This window comes from Dromiciops gliroides, chromosome 2, assembly GCF_019393635.1.
Source record: "Dromiciops gliroides isolate mDroGli1 chromosome 2, mDroGli1.pri, whole genome shotgun sequence".
Taxonomy (NCBI): Eukaryota; Metazoa; Chordata; class Mammalia; order Microbiotheria; family Microbiotheriidae; genus Dromiciops; species Dromiciops gliroides.
Genome location: NC_057862.1, coordinates 596,814,684 through 596,822,516, shown reverse-complemented (window position 1 = coordinate 596,822,516; position 7,833 = coordinate 596,814,684). Strand labels below are relative to the sequence as shown.

Below are 7,833 nucleotides of genomic sequence, written 5' to 3'. Positions count from 1 at the left end.
TCCCAAAACAAGACTCAGGCCAACATGGGAAGTAAAGTATTATTGCAATTATTTTATATATGGGGAAACTGGGGCTCAAAGAAATAATATAACTTGTGCAGTATCATACAGTTAGCAAATATCAGAACTGAAACTAGAATTTAAGTCTTCTATGGCAGGTTCAGTAATTTTACATTTTAGAATGAAGCCATAGCTCTGGGCAACTAGAGAGAAAATGAATATCCCTTATTAATTTTAAACCAAGGAAACCAAAAGCCTACAGAAGAAAATGAAAACCCTACGGATATCAATGTTAGGGAACTTTTCACAGATAATGAAAGTGTTGAAGCTGCCTAGAGAAAAGATATATAACTGTTCATTAAAGTAAATTACTCATTTGTTAATAACATCCACATGTTTCATGCCCTTTAAGAGTAAGGGGTTAGAGAACTTCTAAATATCTGCTATCCTCCACCTTAGTATCTTTCATAGTATGTTCCTGGGAATCATGGCATCCCCAAGACTCTTTCTTGGAACCCACAAGGTAAATTTAATAATAATACTAATTTCACAATAATACTAAGACACTTCACTTTTCTGATATGTTTATTATTAATAAAAATAACATACACAAACAAAAGTCTTAGGTGAATCATCAGCAACATTAAAGTGCAAAGGGGTCCCAAAACCAAAAAGTTTGTGAATTACTGCTCTACTTAATACTTTGAAATTATAGATAATATAGTAAAAGTAATATTCAACAATATAGTTCTTTTTTTAACCTTTTAGGTACTACAATAAAACAAATCCAATAAATTGTCTTTATCACAATCTTGTCTCACTGTCACCAACTTTAGTAAATCAATTTCCATGTCTAGTCAATTTTGCCTTTGAATTTTTTTTCATATTCATGTCTCTTCTATTTGCTGACATTGCCATATACCATTTATACTCTATGTATCTTTTTTGAATACAATTGTTTGCATGTTGTCTTCCCAATCAGACCATGAAATTATTGGGAGCAGGCAGTTTTTTTTATGTTGCTTGATGTTTTATTTTGATTTTGTTTAGCTTTTTTTAAAATATTCTCAAAAATTAGCATGGTGATTGGCACTTTAAAAATGCTTGTTCGGGGCAGCTAGGTGGCACAGTGGATAAAGCATCGGCCCTGGATTCAGGAGTACTTGAGTTCAAATCCGGCCTCAGACACTTGACACTTACTAGCTGTGTGACCCTGGGCAAGTCACTTAACCCCCATTGCCCCACCAAAAAAAAAAAAAATGCTTGTTCACTTGACTTGTTTTATGTTATTCCATTTTTGCATAGTAGGGTAAAGCCTTAACTATGATTGGGTTCTTTTTTGTCTTTTCAGAGAATGAACTCTCTATGTATGAATAGTCATAATCATAATCATAATCCTTTCCAATGAAGAATACAAAACACATCTTCTAACAATTACTTTTTTTTCATTCCCATATTTCTCTTCCACAAGATCTATTTTGAACACTACCCAAATAAAACCCTTTCCGCTATAGGTTATTAGCACCTTTTATCTAAATTTTTCAGGCCCCCATCACTAAGCCACCGCCGAGGACTCAGGTGGAACCTATTCAGAACCTCCGCTCTTTCGACCCCTTTGCTGATGCAAGTAAGGGTGATGACCTGCTTCCTGCTGTGACTGAGGATTATATCTATATAAGAATTCAACAGAGAAACGGCAGGAAGTCCCTCACTACTGTCCAGGGGATCGCTGATGATTACGATAAAAAGAAACTAGTGAAGGAATTCAAGAAGAAATTTGCCTGCAATGGTACTATAATTGAGCATCCAGAATATGGAGAAGTAATTCAGCTACAGGGTGACCAGCGCAAGAACGTATGCCAGTCCTCGTCGAGACTGGACTGGCTAAGGAGGACCAGCTGAAGGTTCATGGGTTTTAAGTGCTTGTGGCTCACTGAAGCTTAAGTGAGGATTTCCTTGCAATGAGTAGAAAAATTCCCTTCTGTCCCTTGTCACAAGTTTAAAAACCTCACAGCTTGTATCATTTAACCATTTGGGGTCCGCTGTTTAACTTGGACTAGTGTAACTCGTTCATGTAATAAACTGAAAAGAGCCAAAAAAAATTTCATATTTGTACTTAATCCCACATTATCTTATATATTAATGTCTTATTCATTATGTTATATCTCCCCTCCCCCAATTATTGGCAAATTGCTAAACCTATTGCTAAAAGAGGTATTCAGTTACTTCTTGAATGAACAAATGACTCCATATTTACCTTCGCTAAAATATTGATAGCACTAGGAGCACTTGTGAATCAGCTGGTATCTTTTTTTAAAAATACTAAAAAGTATCCTGGAAAATTTTAGTTCTAATCCAAGCTCTATCTTTTCCTCATCGTGTGACATTGAAAAAACATCATTCAACTTCTCTGAAGCTACAGTTCCTTATTTATACCATGAGAATATTTATACTAGCCCTCTGTTTCCCAGAGGTATTTTCAGAACCAATAAGATTATGGATAGGAGAGAATTATGTAAGGGATATTCAATGAAACATTTTTTTTCCATGAAATGGAATGATGATGGAACATCCAAAATTACATTTAATGGAAGTTACGGTTCCTGGTTCTGACTGACCATATGTGTTGGCTCAGCAATCTTTCACTTGGGGAAGACAAATTTCCAGGCTTTGTATGACCCAGACAACCTAGAGTGGTCCATTTGTCATCTCTTGCCCCATGATAGCTACATGTATATAGACTGCTGCATAGTAGTATTAGAAATAGTTTCCATTTGAACTCTTTTTGAATCCTCCAGATGAAATCATATATCTATAAGACTTCCAGTGAGATGTGGGAGATTACCTAGTGCTTCCCCACCTTGTTACCACAAGGCTAATTTCACACAAAATATTGACTGAACTTGTGAACTTGCATTTGGATCCTGACTACCTTTTGCATCTTCTGTTTTCTTTCCTGACTATTCAGTTAAGAATCAATTTCAAGATATATCTAGGCTGGATAGCTACATGGCATAGTAGATAGTGTTATGATTATAGTCGGGGATCTGAGTCTATATACTGTGAGATTTAAAATTGGATATTAGATCATAAATCTACCCTACTTAACTTTTCCCTTAATTTATCTCCCAGACTAGTAAATGGAAGAAGCTTCTGGTTTTCTAGATAGACCATTTATTGTATAGTAGTCACAAGGTGATGTTGATTAGAAGGATAGGAAAGTAGAAACACAATACAAATCGTCTTAAGTTTAAGCTTAGTCTATATTCCGTATAAAACTCACCAAAAGAAAAGGCCACCTTTGGGGAGAGAGAGACCGTCTGTGCAGTGCAGTCAGGAGACCAGCAGAGCAGGAAAAAAAACTCCCACTTCCGTTCTCTCCTTGCCTTTTAAGCTCACACCCCGGAAGTCGAGTGCGTAGCAGGCAGTCTGACGTGTGCAGCAGGCGGACTGGCGTGCGTAGCTCATGCCGTTGGTCTCCTCCCTGAAAGGGTGGTCCTTAAAAAAAACTGGCATCTTTCAGTTATCCTAACCAACTGTTAAAAAACTTTCATATTTTTTTACCACAATACTAATGTAATACTAATACTATGCTTTGATAATAACTTAGCAACATTGGGCAAATTATTTTGTCTTAGTTTACTTTTCTGTAAAATGAAGCGTTCAGACTGAATGACTTCTGTAATTCCATCAGATTCTGAATGAATAATCCTATGATTGTGCGTTGAAGAGGTTCACATACCCATCAGATCAACATGACTAATAATAAAGGTAGTTTTTTTATCAGATAAGAAAATCATAGGATTTCTTCAGACAGTGTAGTGTAAGGGCAAAATGTCATCATGTTTACTTGGTGATCCCACAAAATAGGTTATGTTCTAGGACTTGTAATTTCATTGGTATTTAGAGTTTTTAAGTGAGAAAACTGTTACCAATTCAAGGTAATAATTTATCTACAACTCAAAGTCTAAAAGAATTGCCTATATAGTTGAAACATAGACTTTCTCAGTGTTATAAAGCTAGTATATGTGATAGGAGGGATTCAGGTTTTTCTGTCTTCAAGGCCATCTCTTTATCTATTAGGCCATGCTTTTTTTTCTTCTTTTGACAATCTTCATTTATCTACTTCTCAGAAAAGAAATATAATAATAGTTTTTAATTATATATGTATATATATATACATATATGTACACACATATGTGTGTATATGTGTGTGTATATATGTATATATGTGCATGAGTTAAAGTCTAAGATTTAAATAACATGCTCCTGAGGAGTAAGGGTGAGAAATTAACAAATGTAAGAATCAGAGAAAATAGAGCCTACTCACCATCATTATAAGCCAGGCTTCCCCACAACTAAAGCTAAATTATATGAATGAATCCAGAGAAGAGGTGCTATTAGGCTCAAAAGTCTAAATTTATAATTATGAAAAGACACACATTAAAAGGTAGTCTTATTAATTTCACAGAACAATGAAAGGAACATTATGGCACTGTGATTCAGGAGTCAGAAAATTTGGACATGAATCTTGGTTCTACTATTTATTATAATTGTACCTTTAGGTAAATCATATAACCATGGGCCTTAGATTCCCCATCTTTTATATTCTGTTACAATTACCTCATTTTAATGCTTGGGGCAATATTAATAACCCTTAAGTTTCATGTAGTTTCCTTTGTGCCTTTAGGCATAAAATAATAAGTTCAGTCACAATCACTCCAAGATACCAGTGAGCAAAATCCCTGATGTTTCCAACAAAGATTGTATTTGCTGCCTAAATTTACATTTATTTCTCTCTACTTCATCCCCAGACCCTTTGTGGTTGAGTTAAAATTTGAGATATTGAAAATGTTCTAGTAATGGAATGGTAATCATAGTGTTTTTGGATTGTTAAGCAGGGGGTGAAAGAAAAGGGAGGTTGGGGAAAGAGTAAGCATTTTACTAAGTCTTCTCTCAGTCCTTGTGTAGCTTAGCATATTATTGACATCAGTCCAGTGCTACCGTTCCAAGATGCCTGTAGAGACCAATGTCCCTTCCTCATATCTACTCTCTCATTTCATTAGTTGAGGATTAGTTGTTTTCTCTTCTATGAATGACCTTGCTCATTCTTCTCTTCTTCCACACTCTCTAAATTGTTCTCTAGTATTGTGATTTTATTGTTCAGTTTTTCCTGTCATGTCTGACACTTCATGACCCCCTTTGGGGTTCTTCACAAAGATACTAAATTGCTTTGTCATTTCTTTCTCCGGTTCATTTGGAAGATGTGGAAATTGAGGTAAACAGGGTTAAGTGACTTTCCCAGGGTCACATAGCTAGTAAGTATATGAAACCAGATTTGAACTCAGGAATATGAGTGTCCCTCACTACATGCTCAGTGCCATCTAGCTGCCCAAGTTTTGTGATGGCTCCTTACTTTTATACAAAATTGTTAGAGCATGATCAAGTCTCTATTGAAAAGACGTGAAATGATTCAAAAAGTTCTATAGGACCTGTAATATTTGGTTTTGATTGATTAAAGAACTATTCTTAACAAAGATAATCACATTTTTGGAAGGCATTAGGATAATCAATGTAGGCCCAACCTCATATGTAAAATTAGGAGGTTAGAATGATTATCCCTAAGGCCCTTTCTTCCTCTAACATTTATAAGATGAAATTTACAAATGTCTTTGATATACTAATATATACAAGTGAGAGTCCACATGGAGTAGTGAATAGAAGGATAGCAAAGTCAAGATGACCTGCTTTCAAGTCCTGCTCCTGATACATTGATAATAGGAATAAGTTATTTGTTCTCTTACTGTTCCAAGTCAACTCTTATCCTATAACCTATAGAGCAGTTGTTCTTCTCCATTGGTTGAGGTAATTTCCACTTTATCATAAAGAAAATCATAGATTCAGACAAATAATGACAACAATATTTTAAAAGAAAAATATTGAATAATATTGAAAATTGACAATAGCTAAAATTTCAAAGCAGATAGTTTAATGTGATCCTCTTTTCTTTGAATCTTTCAAGTAATTTGAGGTCTTTGGTGAAGTTGAACTCCAATCTTTCTCTTAGACCACGGAATAAAAATAAATTGTACTCTGTTAGATTCAACATCTCATCTATATCCCCAAAGTAACTTGATTTTTAAAGATAAATAAAGTGCAGTTCTCACTATGCTCTTGCCTCTCAGTGGACATTAGGTCTCTTTCCAATTTTTCAATTAGCAAAGTGATATGTTTAAACATGTTTTTTTCCTCCATCTCCCTAGGATAAATAGCCCATCTTCATTCAGGAGTTTCATGTGCTACAGAATCACAGAATGTTAGAAGTAGAAAGGAGAATAACAAATATTAAATCAGAGGTTCTTGGTGTCCATGGACTTGACTCTGTCTTTCTCTGCCTCTCTGTGTCTTTCTCTTTCAGTCTCTCTCATATGTATAAGATCACGATGCTAGTCATTGAGAGTCAACCATGAGTAAGTTCTATAAGTTTACCTTTTGCACACACATGTGTATATTATATGTATACATATGTGCATGTATACATATGTTATATAGATAAATATAAAGAGGATCTGGGTTTAGCTAAAAGTTTTGTTATTCACCATATTTTTGATCTTGTTGTATGAGTATCAATAGAAAGATTAGGGGATTTTTATCCTACAGATGAGAAGACTCATGGGAGAAATGCATATCAATCTTCATGTTTTTAAAGGTCTTTCTTCTGTGAAGGGGTTTAGGTACTAGACACAGTCAATGGAAATTGTTACAAGATACTTTTAGGCCAGATGTTTGGGGAGCAACCTCCCCACAAATAAAGCAATCCCAAAGTGAAATAATTCCAGAAGTAGTAGCCTAAGCCTGGAAGCCTTTATACAAAGGTCAGATAATCACTTGTCAAGGATGTTGTAGAGGGTTTCTTTTCAGGATTCTATATCAGTAGGACTAGCTGACCCCAGAGTTGCATTCTAATGTCAAAATCCAGTTTGATTCTGTAACTAGCTCAACATTACACAGCTATACTAGTTATCAGCTAAATGAGAATTTGAAACAGGGTCTCCCACATGACAATGACTTTCATTTTCAAGGTGATTAAGACACTTATATTACCTAAGTGTTGAACATTTTGAATGCAGCAATTAAAGAATTTAGTTTTCAGAAAAGGAAAAGAAGACAGTCCCTGACATCTTCCTGCCCACAAGACACCATACTGACAAAAAGGCTGGGACACCAGAATTAAAGGCAACAGGATATAGGCAGGGTAGTTGCCAAGCAAAATGATCCCCTGGGTGGTGAAAATCCAGAAATCTTTCTGCAGCAAGCAGGTGAAGCTTCTTGGAAAGGCTGAATTATTTCAGTGATAATTGGATGGCAGTCCCAAGATATTTCAAATTCTCACTTTTCAACTATGTTTGCCATGTAATCCCATGTGCAAGCTTGCTTTAGCTTAGTAACCTATTTTTAAAATATTTAATATTTTGATTCCTATGGAGAAAGCCTTTGTGAATATTTCCTGGCCAATGACTTGAGACAGAGTGTTCATTTTCTGATTCCCTGATGCACAGAGAGAAATGAGTTAGATGCAAAACAGATTTGCTGCTTGCTGCTGCTATTAAGCATCTTTGAACAGAAGTTTGGTCTTTGGTTCCTTGCTTACTCATTTCCACAGCCTGGGATCCAAATTGCTTTGGGATCTTACTGTTTACTTAATAAACTGAACAGGAAAAACTGGTAGAATCTGTGCCTCATCCTCTTCCCCTTTTTGCCTCTCCACTGCCAATGATTATATGGGGATGAGCAATGAAAGTCTCCATGAAAACAGTTTTAGCTTTCCATAAA

At 35.5% G+C, this 7,833-nt stretch overlaps 1 pseudogene; it reads left to right on the top strand.

Moving 5' to 3' along the window:
* Positions 1–487: 487 nt before the first annotated feature.
* On the top strand, positions 488–2,102 carry LOC122739355 (annotated as a pseudogene).
* The last annotated feature ends 5,731 nt before the right edge of the window (positions 2,103–7,833 follow it).